The sequence below is a fragment of the Prionailurus viverrinus genome, chromosome C1 (assembly GCF_022837055.1).
Source record: "Prionailurus viverrinus isolate Anna chromosome C1, UM_Priviv_1.0, whole genome shotgun sequence".
Lineage (NCBI taxonomy): Eukaryota > Metazoa > Chordata > Mammalia > Carnivora > Felidae > Prionailurus > Prionailurus viverrinus.
The window spans coordinates 213,571,833-213,589,202 of NC_062568.1; the positions used below are offsets into that span (position 1 = coordinate 213,571,833).

General features: G+C 55.2%; 1 protein-coding gene and 1 long non-coding RNA gene across 3 annotated transcripts in view; one reads left to right on the forward strand and one right to left on the reverse strand.

Moving 5' to 3' along the window:
* Positions 1–17,370, reverse strand: part of PRKCZ (protein kinase C zeta) — a 98,605-nt gene that overhangs the window by 36,198 nt on the left and 45,037 nt on the right. The window lies entirely within an intron of this gene.
* Positions 11,970–13,937, forward strand: LOC125172979 (uncharacterized). Of its 2 annotated transcripts, none has more exons than XR_007154880.1 (3): positions 11,970–12,434; positions 12,852–13,049; positions 13,703–13,937. It is a non-coding gene; the product is annotated as an uncharacterized LOC125172979 (long non-coding RNA). The 2 variants fall into 2 exon arrangements; XR_007154879.1 differs by having other exon boundaries at positions 12,956–13,049.

The window sequence follows — 17,370 nt, forward strand, 5'->3', positions numbered from 1 at the left end:
GGTTTCTATGGCAATCGAGCGTCTGGAGGGCGCCGACGAGAACGGCCGAGGAGCCGTGAGATACGCCCTGCGCCCCGCAGACCCGGGGCATGGCGTAGGGCGTGCCGAATGTCCCGGCCCCTCTCGTCCCCGGGCAGCGGACCGCGGCCTGGGGTGACCAGCTCAGCCCCGCGCGGCGCCTCGGAACCGGGTGCGAGTGGCCGCACCACGTGGCACATGTCAGGGCACAGTGACTGGATGGCCGGATGCCCCCGGGGAGGGGGTCCCACGTTGGTGACGAGGCCCCAAGCGAGGCCGAGGTGGCTTCGGGCCGCGGGGTGGGAGGTGGCGTGAGGTCGACACCGGGGTCTCAGGGCAGAAGGGGCGCTGCTCCGTCAGGGAGAGCGACCTCCCCTGCGCCCCGGCTCTGTGCCCCCGAGGGCGGGGACCGCCGGGCTTGGTCTGTGACACAGGACAGCAATGACAAAGAGCATGTTTTGGGCTAAGATGTCTGAGATGCCCTGGTCACTCAGTCATCCAGGACTGTGTGCAGAGCTGGGGTGAGGGGACAGAGGCGGGGGGTCGGTGGCCCTGCCGGGCCGTTCTCTGCGCCACATCGCCCCGCCGGCATCTGGGCTCACAGGACACTCCCCCCAGGTCACATCCCACTGAAAGGCTCCTACTGCGTCCTTCACGTGACCTTGTACAATAGCAGCTTGGGGGTTCGGGCGGGATGTCAGCCCGGCTGTGGGGAAACTGTGGGGCCGCTGCACAGTCTGGCAGGTGCTGAGGGACGAACACACGGTCACCGTGCCAGGGGCTGGGGCCGCGGGGTGGGACAGGCACAGGACACAGACCTCGTGCACCTGAGGGGTGTCCCCGATCACAAGGCTGCCTCTCAGCATCTCCTTCCAGCTGGAGGTGTGGGTCAGAGGGTGCTGAGCCATGGAAGGTGGGCGAGGAACCACAGGGACACAGGTGGCCATGGGAAAGGTCTTGGGACCACACGGCTGGGAACCACGTGATGAGGGAGGTGGGTGGCCTTCTCGGGTCACGTGAGCCACAGTCCTTGTCCCCGCGGGAAGTGTCGCACCTGCCTGGCTTCTACCTGCATAGCAGGGGCCACCTCCTCCCCACAAGGACGCAGCACAGGACATGGCCTTGTGACAACAACACCACGAAAGGTCTAGGTAAGTACACGGAAAATACAGGTGCTTGACTGGCCCGCATGGGAGTGAAGCCACTGCCCGCATCTCCTCATCCCTGCAAGCAGTCAGCACCCTCGGGGGCCACTAGGGACACACACAAAGTGGACAGAAGACTGTCCCCCTGGAGCTGACGGCAAATGACGATAAACACCATGAATATTTAAACTAGGGGACGAGGGGATGCGGAGGGGACAGCTGGGCAGTGACACGCCATGGGGGGCGGCCCAGTAATCATGGGGTCAGCCCTCGGGACGGGCACCCAGATGTGCCCCGGGGCAAGGCTTCCTGGCCCATGGCGTGTGCGAGGCACTTGTCATCATAAGTCCTGGGTGCCCTCGCTGGGAGCACACGGGTATGGGGCCACCCCAAACCTTGTCATTGTGCGGGCGGGGAAGGGCGCTGACGAAAACAGAGCAGGGCGACCCCCAGTGATGTCCTGGGTCCCCGGCAGTCACATGACTGAAATGGCCCGACCAGGCTGCCGAGAGGGACTCCCCTCCCTGGGGCAGGGGCACCAGGCCGGGTCACCACTGGCTGGGTGGACATGACAGGGGCAGCATCCACACACCAGGAGGCCACAGGAGGCAGGAGTGAGCCGGGTTCTACCGGGCCCACGCGGGCACCCGCCCCCCCCCCCCCGGGCACTGCCCCCCGGTTCTAGGCTAACCCGCGGCCACACCCGCTGGCAGACCCTGGTTTTAAAGCTTAAATTGCGTGAGGGCCGCACAGCAGAGCCTCTCCAGCAGGGGGAGTGGGGATGCACTCGGGCTGGGCCGCCAGCACCTGCCAGCATGACATCCCTGCCAGCCCCCTCTCCCCACGGCCAGGACAGCAGGGCAGAGAAAGCCGGGTCACCGAGGAGGGGACGGGGAGGCGCTGCCGTGTCAGTGGCCGGGGCAGGGGACGCAAAGCGCTCCTCCTCCAGAGGGAAAGGCGCCGCGGACAGACGCAAGCGACGGGGACACGCAGGACGCCCGCTTCAGAACCGATCTCTGATTGGCTCTAAGGACCCAGCGAGGTGCACGCGTCAACCATGGTGATGGAGCACCCATCGGGGCGCAACCCCTTTACCTCCGGGAGGACAGGGTCGTGGGCCGCCGAGGGGTCCTCATAGCCGCCCTTCCTCACCGAACACTGTCCACGTCCGTGAAGAAGACCAATCCTAAGAGGTGTTTTGAGCGAGAGGAGTTGTAACAGTTCAACTTTTGAATAATTTTATCACAAATATCTTAACGTTTGGTGGTACAAATCAGCGTTTAACGAAACAGCTGACCCAGGGGTCCCTGGGTGGTTCAGTCAGTTAAGCGTCCAACTTCGGCTCAGGTCATGATCTCATAGTCCGTTGAGTTCGAGCCCCACGTCGGGCTCTGTGCTGACAGCTCAGAGCCCGGAGCCTGCTTCAGATTCTGTGTCTCCCCCTCTCTCTGCCCTGCCCCTGCTCGTGCTCTCTCTCTCTCTCTCTCTCTCAAAAATAAATAAACATTAAAAAAAAAAATGGCTGAGCGAAATTTCTGAAAGAGTCTATGGAAAGATGTATACCAACTTCCAAGTAACCTACTGCAAATACACTCATGAGGAATGCAACTCTTCCCTGTGTGGGGGTTTTCCTCTGTGGATTCACTTTTACAAGCTGCTCACAGCTGCCCGGCGCCCCCATGGCTGCAGCAGGACCAGCCGCCCCTCCCACGACACCTCCCACAACACGGGAGCCACAGCCAGGCTCACCAGGGAAGCGGCAGCTCCAACCAGGAGAACGGGCACCGCGGACGGGCACCCGCGTCCAATCCTGCCTCCAAAATCAAACCCTGACAGCAGGAAAACCACCATGGAAAGTGCCAGGGCCTCACAGTCAGACACATGAGCAGATGAGACGATGCCAGGAGGAGCGCTGTGTCACCAGGGCCACCTTGTGTCCTCAGGTTTTTTTTTTTCAGTGTTTATTTATTTTGAGAGAGAGTACAGGGTTGGGGGGGGGGGGCAGAGGGGAGGGCGGGGAGAATCCCAAGCAGGCTCCGCACCGTCAGTGCGGAGCTCTAACTCACGAACCGTAAGATCCTGACCTGAGCTGAAATCCAGAGTCAGACACTTAACCGACTGAGCCCCCCAGGCGCCCCGTCAGGCTGCTTGGTGAGTCCTTGGAGGCCAAACAGAAAGGCCTGCAGCTCCTGGGCAGCCATCAGAAGACAGAAGCCGGGGCTCAGCATGCCCAGGAAAACCCAAGCCTAAGGAAGGGGCGCAGCCAGCGCCCCTGGTGACACAAGACCAGAGACGAGGGGGTGGGGAGCAGCCAACAGTGACTCTCGGTCTGGAGGGTGGAGGTCTGAGCAGGATCAAGGCGCAGGTGCGGCGGTCCCCGAGAGGCCTCCTCCTGGCCCGAGGACGTTCTCGCTGTGTGTTCACAGCAGAGACAGCTGTCGGGCTCTCAGAAGGGCAATGATCCCATCATAAGCGCCCCGCCCTGTGACCTCAACTGTCACCTCCCCAAGACCTCATTTCCAAACACCATCGCGTTAGGGGTTGGGGCTTCCGTATAGTTTGCGGGGACACATTCGGTCCCTGACATTCTGCCCCAGGCCCCCCAAGTCTGTGTTCTTCTCACATGCGAAGTACACTCGTGCCACCCCACCGACCCCAGGCCTCAACTCATCCCAGCATCACTTCTTGCCGTCCACGGTCTCGTCTCCATGAGGCACAGGTGAGACTCTAGGTACGATTCACCCGGAGACAAGACTCCGTCCAGCTGGGGACCTGTGACTCCAAAACGAGACGTGTGCTTCCAAAATACAATGTGGGGACGGGCCTGGGATGGCCGTTCCCGCTCCAAAAGGGAGCGACAGGAAGGAAGGAAAAGGTGCTGGGGCCCGAGCGCGCCCACGACTTAGCAAGGCAAGTCCCATTAGATCTTAAGGCTGGAGAATAAGCCCTTCTGGGCCGAAGCTTTGCCCTCAGGCCCACCGGGGCGGCATCGTGGCTCAGCCCTGCGAGGCTCCCTCGAGACCCTGCAAAGAAGGGAGCCTGCAACCAGCCTGCAACCAACCTTCGGGGCATCCAGTGGTTCCGGAGCTGCACAAGTTCAAGGCCAGAGGCCAAGAGGCCAAGCAAAAAGCAGCTGCTAAAAGAAAAAAACAAAACCCAAAGGCAGCCCAGGTAGACATTTTGGCCGGCTCTTGGTACTGGGGAGACAAGAGCTGGAGACTGGGGTTCTGCTAACCCCCGGACCTTCTGGGATGACATTACTGAGAGACATATATGGAAAAGGGGCAATGGGCCAGCCTGAGCTGAATCAAGGTGATTTGCCCAAACTCTGTCTGCCAAAATAAAATTACATTATCTCATGAGGAAAATAACATCATTCAGAGTGCCTACCTAGTTTTTCAAACACAATATCTGATACTCAACCAAAAATTACCAGGCAGGCCAAGAAATAGAAGCATACTGAATAGTCTACAGAAATAGACTCAGGTGATTCAGACATTCAAATGTATTTAAAAAGATTAGATGAGAGAATTTCACCATCAAATGAGACCCAGGGAAAAAGAAGCCCTAAAAAATCCTAGGATTTCAGAAATTTAAAAGCAAAAAAAGAGTAATTGATGTTAATAATTCAGGAGAAAGATTTAAAAGCAGATTATACCAAATAAGACACATCAGTAGAGAATATCCAGATTGAAGCACAGAAGGTAAAGAAAACCAGGATGGAAAAAAAAAAAATACAGAAAAGAGCGTAAGAGACAAATGGGATATAGTGAAAAAATGTGGGTATGCAGTCCTGAGGGAAGAAGGCGGAGTGAACGGGGCAGCAGTTGAAAAGATACTGGCTGACATTTTCCAAAAAGACAAAAGACATTATACCCTAGATCCAAAAAGCTCTATAACCTCAGTTGGGATAAATTCAATACTTCCCTCTCGTTCACAGGGCTGCTGAAATAGAAGAACAAAGACCACTTTAAAAGCAGCCAGGAAGAAAAAGAGAGAGAAAGGGAGAGAGAAGCATCACCTTCAAGGGAACAAGACTGACAGGTGACTTCCCGAAAGAAACAACGTACTCAAAGCGCTGGGAGAACCCTGACTGCCGACACTCGTGCATCCAGCGGGAAATAGCCCTCCAAAATGAACGCAAAACACATCTTCCCACAAACAAAACCAACTAATTATCAGCAAATCTGTGCTAACAGAAATACTAAAGGGGATATTTCACACAGAAGAAAAATGGTCTCAGACATAAACATGATCAGGCAGGAAGAAATCGAGCACATCAGAAGGTTATAGAAACAGGTAAATCTGAATGAGCACCATTTAAAACAATTATTAATGGGGCGCCTGGGTGGCTCAGTCGGTGAAGCGTCCAACTTCGGCTCAGGTCATGATCTCACGGTTTGTGAGTTCGAGCCCTGCATCGGGCCCTGTGCTGACAGCTCAGAGACTGGAGCCTGCTTCGGATTCTGTGTCTCCCTCTCTCTCTGCCCCTCCCCCACTCGCACTCTCTCTCTGTCTCTCAAAAATGAATAAACGTTAAAAAAAATTTAAAACAATTATTAATGATGATTTCTGGGGTTTAAAATATATGTGATATCCACATGCATGACAATAATAGCATAGAAATTGATAGGGGTTAAATATAACCGAAGTGTTCCAAGGTTCTTGCCTTACCTGGGAAATAGTACAAGTATTTAATTTAAGGTACATTCCAAGAACATGTTTTGTAATTTCTAAGGCAGCCAGAATATTTAAAAAACGTATTTTTTGAAGTATTTCTAAACAAAGCTAATAAAGGGGGGAGAGTTCAGAATACTAACACTTGACTGAACCTAGGGCAGGCGAGAAAGGAAGGTGAAAAAGAAACAGATGGGTAGGTTGTAAAATGAATAGTAAGGTGGCTGATTTAAACTGTAACATTTCAGGGGCGCCTGGGTGGCGCAGTCAGTTAAGCGTCCGACTTCAGCCAGGTCACGATCTCGCGGTCCGTGAGTTCGAGCCCCGCGTCAGGCTCTGGGCTGATGGCTAGGAGCCTGGAGCCTGTTTCCGATTCTGTGTCTCCCTCTCTCTCTGCCCCTCCCCCATTCATGCTCTGTCTCTCTCTGTCCCAAAAGTAAATAAACGTTGAAAAAAAAATTTTAAACTGTAACATTTCAGTATCACATTAAATGTAATTGGACTAAATGCTTCAATTAAAAGACACGGACTGTCAGCCTACACTAAAAGCAACTTCTGCTAGTACAACCTGTTTTCAAAATATGATATTTTCTCCTCCCCCTTGGCATATACAGGTGCTAGTTCTCCTCCCCCTTGGCATATACAGGTGCTAGTATAGTTATGTTGATGCTGGACAAAGGAAACTCGCAGGCTAACGGTATCTTTCATCTTAAAAATTTAAAGATGGTAAAAGTATCAATCCGAAAAGTAGATACCATGATCCTAAATTTGTATGCACCCAATGACACAAAACACATGATGAAAAACTCACAAAATTAAAAAGAGAAAGACAAGCCCAATAATTTAATAATATCTATAGATATTAAAGATATTTTAAAACATAATAAAGCTACGAACTTTCAATAAATCTTTAAAAGTCCTTCAAAACATGACTAAAGATGACGAGAGAAGAAACACAAAATTTCAATACTTGCTTTCTATTTTAAAAATTAAACAGCTTTTAAAACTTTCCCACAAAGAAGACTCCAGGTTCATAGAGCTTTACTGGTGAATCCTTCCAAATAATTAAGTTAGGACTAATATCATTTTATGTAAAATGTGCGTAAGAATTAAAAAAAAAATTTAATTTTATAAGGCCAAACTACCTCGGTGTTAAATTCTGACAATAACGTTACAAAAAAGGAGAATAATAGGCCAGTCTCTGTCACAAATAAGGTTGCAAAAACACCAAACAAAACGTTAGCAAAGTGAATCCAGCAAACTATAGAAAAGGTAAGCATCACAATCAAACGGATCGCATAAAGGAGTGCAGGGGTGGGTGACGTTCAAGTCAATCAGTTAATTTGCCTTATTAATAGAAAAAAAGAGAAAAGTATGTCAAGAGACAAAGGAAGCATTTGATAAAATCCAACACAATTCGGGACAAAAACTCGACTAGGAATAAGATAGAACCGCTTTAATTTGATGGTGGGGATTTTCAGAAGGAAAAACATCCCTTCACAAACATCCTTAATGGTGAAATTTTGCAAGCTTTCCCCAGATCAGGAGCAAGAGGCTGCTGGTTGTCACCACTTCTGTTCCACATCGTTTGGAAAGGTAAACACGGCCAGTGCCAGAAGGCAACAGGTGCAGGGTTGGGAGATGGAAATAAAAGTTATTCACCGACAGAATGATTGTCTAGGAAATCGAAAGGTGTCTGCAGATGAAGTGCCAGCATTAATGTGTGAATTTAACATATTCACAAGGTCGCTGGACAAAAAGTCAACGTGAAGCAACTAACTGCATTTCTCAATACATTTCTATCAACAAATAAGTTGTATGGAGAACTACAAAAGTAACATCACTTAACATGAAGTTAAATATCAGTGAAGTGCTCTACAAACAACGTGCAGGGCTGCTGTACAAAAGGCTATAAAACGTTACCAAGAGAACGTGAAGACCGCACAAGTATATGCTCGGGGGTTGGAAGCCTCAATATTGTAGAGACGACAGTTCTCCGTGTTGATCTATAAATTCAAATGCAATCCAAACTGAAACCAACCAACCAACCAACCAACCAACCAAACAAACAGCCTCACTGGGTTTTGGGAATTTATAAGCCAATTGTAAAATCTGTATTGAAATTGAGAAGGCAAAGAGGAACCAGGAAAATCTTGAAGGAAAACAAAATCAGAGGACTTACAACGCACGATATGAATGGTTATCACCAAGCTGAATGAAACCAGTGTGATGTTGGTATAAGAGATCAATGGGACAGAAGGCCAGAAACAGGTCCCCACACACAGTCACCTGATTTATGACAAGGATGCCACTGAAATGTGGTGGGAGACAGACGGGCTTCTCAAGAAATGGCCCTGGTTCGGGGCGCCTGGGTGGCGCAGTCGGTTAAGCGTCCGACTTCAGCCAGGTCACGATCTCGCGGTCCGTGAGTTCGAGCCCCGCGTCGGGCTCTGGGCTGATGGCTCAGAGCCTGGAGCCTGTTTCCGATTCTGTGCTCCCTCTCTCTCTGCCCCTCCCCCGTTCATGCTCTGTCTCTCTCTGTCCCAAAAATAAATAAACGTTGAAAAAAAAAAAAATTTAAAAAAAAAAAAAAAAAAAAAAAAGAAATGGCCCTGGTTCAACTGGTTACCAGCAAGGATGCAAACGACCCCGACCCCTACCTCACACCACACACACAAAGCTCACTCACAGGAGTCACAGGAGTCACGGAAGCTTGCAATCGTGGCATGAGAGAGCATGTTCAGGTCCTTGGGGCAAAGAGGCATTTCTTCAACACACTACCAAAAGCACTAATTGTGACACAAGAGTCCATTTTCTGTTCCTCAAAAGAATGAAGACGCAAACCGCTGGGTGTCGGAGCAAATTTGTGGTGATCAAAGACCTCACAACCAGAATACATGCAGTGACCCTACAGATCAATAAAAAGGATGCACAGCCCAACTGGGTTGTTTTTAAACACCCCAATTTTGAAAGTATGCAGAAGACGTGGGCAGGCACGTCACAAAAGCGGGTCCTGAGAAAAGCCCAGAAGTATGCGGGAAGAGGCGATGAGGAATGCGAATCGAGACCAGAATTTCATTTCGCTTTACATCGGCTCCGCTGGCACACCTGAAGACCTTGGAGACACCCCCACGTGCTGGACAACCCCCAAAGCCTGAAGGGGTGCGATGAATTCACACTCATCACGGTGGGGGCTGGTGCACACGTCCTAAACCCCTGTACTCTCCAGAGTGACAGAGGGAGGGTCTTTTGCACACTAAGGAGAGGACTCGCGTAGCTTCAGAGAGAGTGAGGCGTGACTGCAGGGCTGGGACCCCACACCCAGCCTCTGGGGAGGGGAGAGGGGCTGCAGGCTGAGTTCATCACCAATGGCCGAGGGTTTCATCATCACAGCTCTGTAAGGAAACGTCCCCAGCCGACGAGGTCTGAAGGGCCTGCAGGCTGGTGCGCCCGCGGAGGTCACGGGCGTCCACAAGCCGAGGCCCGCACCTCATCCTCTGCAGCTCCCCCCTCAGGCTGGTCCTGAGTTGTACCCTTTACAATACACCAGCAAACTGAGGTGTCCTCCTGAGTTCTGTGAGCCATTCTGGCACATTCCTGAACCTGCGAGGGGGCCTTGGGGACACCTGGCTGATAGGGGCTTGGTTGGGAGTATCGTGGGACCCTGACAGGTGTCTGAAATTGGGGCAGTCTTGTGGAAGCAACCTGTGGGGCCTGCGCTGACCCCGGGCAGACGGTGTCAGAACGCAGTTCAATTGTACGACACTCGACTGGTGTCACGACCGGTTGCTGGTCTGGAAAAAATCCACACGAGTGATGTCTGGAAACAGGGCGGGGCGTAAACTGGTGCAGCTGCTTCAGGAAAGATGGCAGATGAAACACGGCTGGCCGGGCCCAGGCCCCGAGGCTCCGCGCACATCCACCTACAGGGACGTGTGCAGCAGCTAAAAACTGGAACCTTCGCGAGCGCAGCGGATAAAGTCGCAGTGAATTCACACAGTGCCCGACAGGGCAAAGGGAATGATGAGCCAGAACCACACCCGACACTCTGGGGAAGTCACACTGACAGGATGCTGACTGAGATCCTGTAGGATTCCACAACAAAAAGTTCGAAAACAAGCAAAACTATCTGCCGGTGGGGGGGCGGTGGGGGTGGGGGGTATCCCCTATTCCACTGGAAGCTGACAGGGACCTTGTAAAAACTCATTCCGTTGAACACTCCAGACTTTACAGTTTCCGGAATGCTTGATTTTGGTAAAAAATCAGAAAGAAAATGGAGAATGGAGGCACCAGGTCATTTTCTTCCATGGAGAAAAAAAGTTAAAACTCCCAACATCAGCACAGGCCCAAGAGGGGACTCCCTTACTGTGTTCTTAACCTTGTCTTTGGCTTCCCCCCCCCTCTCTAAGATGAACCTTCTGGGGCCCACCCTCAAAACGCAACCTGTTATTTGGTCACCCTAGTAAGTACCCTTGTAAGTCTCATCAAAGCACCTCTGAAAAGAGCTCACGTCTACTGTATTCTTTTAGTGCAACGAACGGGGCGTCTCTCTTGTTCCAGACGCGGCTTCGCCCACCACAGTGCATCGATGGCACTGCCGTGAGCACAGACACCCGGGAGGCACACAGAAAACCCGCTCCCGGGGTCCCCGAGGCACCTCTGTCAGCCTGCGCTTCCTGTCCCTGCCGCGAGGGGCTGAGCAGGCAGGTTCTCTGCCTGATGTGTCTGACTCCCCAGCAGACACGTGACAGTCGTGCAGAGCCCCGGGTCATGTGTTTCTCTCACACCACCTGCAAGCCCCCTCTTCCCCGAAAGCCAGCCCCACGGGGCCCTCGACCTGGCATCCACCTCCCAGGGCTGGGGATGGCGGGCGGGCTCCCCGCGACCACTCCCTGCCCCTCTGCACGCGTCAACACCATCACCTCCCCACCCTCAAACATCTGGGCACTGGGTCACCTTCTCTCCATCTCAACACCAATGACCTTGACCGGCCTCCTCCTCGGCCACGCCATAGACCTGCCATCCGTCAGAATCACCTCCGGGGACTGGACCACAAGTACTTCTGTGCCCGCACCCCACGCCCACACCCAGCCCTCCCCCTGCCCCAGATGCCAGCCCAACCCCTCAACATTCCGCGTCTAATCTAAGAGGCCCAAAACGGGAAACACCACTATTGTGCGTGCCCCCAAGGGACACACAGACCTGAGAGACGTGCCCGGGCCTCAGGGATGCCAGCAGTAAGAGGCCTGCCCTCCAGCTGCGGGAGCACAAGGAGGGGTCTGCCCCAGCTCATCTGTGACAAAACCAATGGTGGTCCTCCCCTCTTGGGTGGAAATTTGCAAACCTCGAGGGACAGATGGCTGGATGGTGGCCGGATGCACACAGGTGCCAAATTTTTGTAAATTCTGTGTCTGAGGATCAAATCGTAAGGAAGAAAGGTTTGGGGAAAGGACCTGGGCCCCCTTGAACAGGAGCCCAGAGAGGGTCTGGCAAGGGTGGGCTTTGTCCCAGGCAGAGCAGAGGTTGACACAGTGGCTTAAGGGAGTCCAAGGCTGAAGCGTGAGTGTCCCCAGAATCCTGCCAACACGCTGGCCCCTGTCTTACCCACCCCAGGCACCCTTACTGCCACCTGAGCGCCGACATGAAAACAGTCCACATCTCATAACCCGAGGTACAGTGTGAATATGCCCAGAATCTGCCCTTGGGAGTCGGGGGGGTGGGCGCACATGTGCTCTCCCGGTTTGTGTGACGATGACAGGTGTGGCACCCTGAGGAGAGGACCCGCATGGCCACGTCCGAACAGGTGCTTGTACCCCCAGCCCTGTGGGGCTCCACTCCCCACCTACACAGTCTGCCCCCAGTTCCCGTCGGGCCCAGCCCTCCCCATCCCCGTGGGGCGGGGGGAGGGCGGGGGTTTGGCCAGTGAAGGGTTTGTGAAGGACCAAGGGCATCCAGGGGACAGTGGAACCTCGGAGTCAGGCCAGAGGCTTCGTTTGTTCCCCGAAGATGTGACCCAATAGACGGGAGGCCAGGAAGTCACCTGACCGGGGGTGGAGCCCCTCCCAGGAAGCTGGTGCTGTGGAGAGAAGCCGATCTCTGTGCCTGGGCCCATCTGCTTCCTGTTCTTGGTCACTCCTGGGAGCCCTGAATAAAACGCCCTGTCCCGAAGGTCCCTGGCCTCTTCCTGGGCCACCCTGGCAGCAAACCCACACTCCCCCTGCACCCCAGCAGGTGACCGAGCCCACCAACCCTGCCTCTGGACATTTTGGGCTCACCCCCACCCCACCACCTCCGGCCCGCCCTGGTCGGGCGCCGGACATCAGGCTGCCGGCACCAGCAAGATCAAGTCTCAGGGACGCACTTGGCCCGCAGGCCTGTGTCAGGACATCCCCGAAGCCGGCCTGAGTATGAGCTGACATCAACCATCAAGGTCACCGCTGTCACCTCCCCTTCCCTCCGACTCACATTCCAGGGGATCGGCTCCGTGCGGCTGGCACCTGCCGGCCACCTGGGGTTGCTCAGTGCAGGTGTTGTGATTAGCGTGTTTCCATCCATTACTACCTTGGATCAGAAGAAGCCAGAGAGGAGGAAGGGGTAGGTATCATGGGCTCCACTCCACAGAAGCCAGCGGAGGCCACCCAAGGCCAAGGGTCCCCTAGGGATAGCTAGAGCTGGCTCTCAGGCTCCCAGTCCAGGAACCCCACCAGTGGGGACAGAAATCCCCACTCACAGGCCTAGAGGCTCCCATGTTTGGCTGAACGACGGCCCCCAGAGACGTCCCCATCCTAGTCCCTGGAAACTGTACGTCACCTTACAAGGCAAATGGGACTTGGCTGCTGTGATCAAGTTAAGGGCCCTGAGATGGAGACAATGGGTCGGCCCAATGTCATCAAAGGTTCCTGTAAGAAGGGGTGGGGGGGTGAGAGTCAGAGATGACGGAAGCGTACGGGGTGTGCCCCTCACTCGCCTCAGCCCCTGGCGTCCTGTCTGTACCAATCACGTTTGTTCCAGAGACACAGCATGGGGTCACGCTCGGGGGGCCTCAACTCAGGGGACGTCCCATCTCACCATGGTCACCAAAGCCACCGCCAATTCCCTCACCTCCTCTGTTCAAGCTGTCACGAATGCCGGGGACACAATAGTGGTCTGCCAAGACCAGGAACCCAGAGGTGACGACAACGTGGCCCCAGCTCCAGGGACCCAGAAGCGGTAAGAACATGGCTTGGCCTCCAGGAGCCACCAAGGTCAGTGCCTGGTCCCAGGGATGGGAGACCCCCTAACCTGAGGTACGTGGAAAGCACAGAGGTAGGAGGAGCCAGGCAGGCTTCCCGGAGGAGGGAACATTTGAACTGAGTTCTAAGGATGAGGTGAAGAGAAGATCGGACGAAGGGCGGGCTCGGCACAGGCTTCCGCCAGGCCCAGGAGGACCACGGGCCCCGCAAGGGATCCGCAGGAACTCACGGGAGGGGTCTACCTGATCCCTTTTTCTCTGAAGCGCTACTTAAAGTACGGCTCTCCCGCTGTCTCGGGTCCGCCGTCACGGAAGGGCAGCTCCGAGCGGGCACGGGAGGGCCCGACGGCGGGAGTCAGCAGCACCGAGCATAACCACACAGGCACCCATCACGTGACCCACTGCCAGGAATCGCTCCCAGGGAAGCCCCTGAAGGAGCAACGCGGGTGTGGTGTCTGCGTAAGGATCCTGCTGCGGGCGAACCCCAAGACCCACCGGTGAACGGCGCCCATCCACGCGGGTGTTCGGTGCTGCTCCAGGGAGGAGTGGCCGCTGGTCTGGGGAGGGTCTCCAGGACTCGCTGCAGGAGGGCGAGGCCATCTGCCTCGGGACTCACACCCACCACCCACAGGTGAGCAGCTGACCAGGGCATGTGTGGCCACACCGTGGAGCGCTACGCGGCAGGAGAAAGGAGCCCCCCACCCCCACCCCCGGGTGAGTCCCCAGACGCTGTGCTGAGTGCCGACACCAGTCCCAAAAGACCGCACACTGAGCACATTCTCACCAAACACCAGAATTACGGAGATGGAGAACAGGTGTGCGGTTGGCAGGGGTTAGGGATGGTGGGGCGGGGCAGGGGGCCCAGAAGAGCAGCCCCGGGGGGACCCTGGTGCAGATGGAACGTTCGGCACACGCGATAAACGACACGGACCGCACACGCATCCACACCCGTGATAAACTGCGAGGTACGTGCCTTATTGATTACAGTTCTGAATCAAAAGCAAGCCCTCTTTTAAAAACCTGAGGCAGTTTGGGAATTGGAATAGTATTTACCAATTTGGCGATATTAAAACGTGACATTAAATGTCTTTCCGTGTTGGTGAGACAACGCTATTACGGGATGCTTGTCTTTCAGAGACGTCTGCTGGAATGTGGAGGCTACATGTCCGGGATTGGGGCTGGGAAAGGGCGGGGCACTGGCTGGCCAGAGGTCACTGGTGGAGCTGTCTTCAGTACACAATTCTAGTTTTGTAGATGTTTGGAATTTCTCATGACAATTTTCTTTAAAAAAACAAACAAGAAACTCATTTCCATTTTTCGGCTCTGGCACCCACTGAGTCGGAGCCCTGGTCTCTCCAAAGCCGGCTCTCGGGGAAGAAGGCTCTGTGATCATGAGGATCAGAGGTCGGTAGGGCCACTGAGTCAGCTGGGGGGCAGGGGGCTCGAGCCTCTGCAACAAGTCAGGTGCAGATGAGGCCACGGAGGGCCCCCCCCGGGGCTCGTCCTAACACGCTGTCCACCCTGCAGGAAGGACTCTTGTCCCACGACTACTAAACATCTCAAAGAAATCCTCCCGAAGTCGTCTGATCATGGGCCCCAGAGCAGCACCGAGACAGGACCCTGGGGGGCCCTCGGGCTCCTCTTCGAAGCTCTTAGCCACGTGACTGCCTCACCCCAAACCCGCTTCACCTGGACATTTAAAACGACCTCACGGGACACTGGGACAACAGCTTGCTGCCCTCACTCCACTCTCAGACCAGCCGGAGGGAGACGAGCCTGTTGTCAGCAGTGAGCCCCCCACATGCTCACGACCACCTCCCCACACCTCCGGTCCCTGTGGGGCTCGCGTCTGCCGATGCCCTGTGTCCCCGGCCATCTCTGGGCTTGGAGGACCACACAGGACAAGCGCAGACACGGTGCGGAGCCAGTGGGCAGGGTCAGTGTGGCCGTGACACAAGTGTATGTGCCTTTGAAGCCCCCCGACAGGAGACCCCAGGTGCAGAGGGCACTGGCGCTGTGACGAAAAGGAATGACCTTCCCCACGAACAGTGCCCAGCGTCCGCTCGAGCAGCACCACCACTCTGGAGGTACTGTGGGGCCGCAGGGGAGCACAGATGAGGCCAATGGGGTGCCGTCCCGGATGCAGGTGGACCCCGTCGCTGAAAACAACGGCTGGATGCCGCCGGACGGTCAACAGGGCCTGTGCGGGAAGGGTAAACCTTGTGATCCTGTGTGCCCCTCCCCCGGAGACCTGCCCACGTCCACCTGTCCACGTTCCTCCCTCCACGCTAACCTCCCGCTCCCACCCATTCACAGGGGAACCACCCCCAGCCCTCCCAGGTTCCGCCAATGTTGTCCCAGTGCCGGACTCCTGCCCCTTCTCCCTAACCCTCTCCTGGGCAGCAGTGGGCCCATTTGGTTCCTATATCATAGGTCCCATCACATCCAATCCCGTGGCTCCCACCTCTCCATGGCACCTCCCCTCCCCTCACCCCCAGTCACCCCTGTTCCTCTGCGCTCCTGCCTCACCTCATCCCACCTGGGCAAAGCTGGCTCCCTCTGTGCATGGAGGCAGCCGCCCCGCCCCCACGCCCCCCCCCCCCCCCCCCCCCGCAGCCCTTCCAGCCATCGTGTGGCTCCACGTGCCTGCAGGCTCACCTGTCCCAGCTTCTCTCCCCAGAGGTCTGCGGCTCACCTGTCCAATCTTTCTCTCCCTGCCAGGACACAAACTCCGTGTGGATATGTGGCGTCATCCCAGGCCCTGAACCAGAGGCGGCCACCATGGGGCCTGCGCACAGTGACCAAGCCCACTGTCTTCCCTGTCCCTCCAGGGCAAGTGCCCCACGTCCAGGGCCCCCGTCCTCTGCGGGGCTAGAGATCCTAAGAGTCCGGCCCCAGTTTTGATGTTCAGCTGCGGATGTGTAAGCCCCACCTGTCCTCCCTTCTGCCCACATCTGGGCAAGCCGATGAGGAGGCCCAGGAGCACAGGTGCGCACATGGCCAGGAGCAGCTGGCGCCCGCCGCGCTGACCATGTCCCGCGAGACCACCATTTCCTTCGCTGTGCCGGCCCTCGCTTGTAACCGGAAGTTTCCTGAGCACAGGAATCACATTCCCGTTTCCATTCTCACCATGGGCCTCAGTAAGTGTGCATTAAACAGACAAACGGCTGCAGACTTCCCACTACTTATACCTCGCCTCATTCTAAAAGGGACCGGAGTTGGGGCGCCTGGGTGGCGCAGTCGGTTAAGCATCCGACTTCAGCCAGGTCACGATCTCGAGGTCCGTGAGTTCGAGCCCCGCGTCAGGCTCTTGGCTGATGGCTCAGAGCCTGGAGCCTGTTTCCGATTCTGTGTCTCCCTCTCTCTCTGTCCCTCCCCCGTTCATGCTCTGTCTCTCTCTGTCTCAAAAATAAATAAACGTTGAAAAAAAAAAAAAATTTAAAAGGGACCGGAGAAAGCCAGCTGTAGCTCTATCCACTGAGAAAGGCCTAGAATTGTCGCGCTATTAAAAATTTATTTATCACACTGATGTGGTTTGAATTCAAGAGGCGGTTAGATAGGGCGCTGGGAGCAACCAGCCCCAGGCTAGGGAGGCAGCTGTGTTCGCAGAGCGCCCTGGCACATGTGGGGGTGGCCGGGGGTCAGGAAACAAGTTCCTGCGGGCACCTCCTTCACACCTTGTCTTCCTTGAAGAGAAGCTTTCGCCTGCCCAGAGAAGAGAACAGCACAAGAAAAAGAGGGGAGGGTCCCGTGATCCCCTGGTGGGGCCACTTACGGGTTATCCGCCCCCATGGTTGGCCATTACATTTGCTTCTGGACCCCCAGTGAGGTGGGGGGGCTGTATTTTTAGACTTCTCTTCTACAAAGTGGAAATAAAGAAAAAAAAGACGAAGTTTCTAGGAATCTATGGTTGACCCACACAAGCAAAAACAGAACAAAACACTTGCAAGCAGGACTTGCAAAGCCCACAGAAGACTCTGGGGGAGAAATACAAATTAAAACAAAACAAAACTCCAGGCGGAGCCAAGGGACGGGTCCGGGGTGGGGCTGGAGTCGGGGTCAAGGCAAGGACTGGATCCAGACCACCCCCCACTCTGGCCTGAAACCCCGCCTGGCATCAGGGCCCCCTCATAAGTTATGCTCCCCCACCGGCCGGGACAGGAAGAGGGGCTGTTCTGCGTCTGGTAACATGAAAAGACAGAAAGGAAATTGCACTGTTTTTCCAGCCCTTATCCGCAACCCCTCTTGTGCAAAGGGCCCTGGAACCATTCCTGATCCACCATCAGTGTGCTGGGCCTG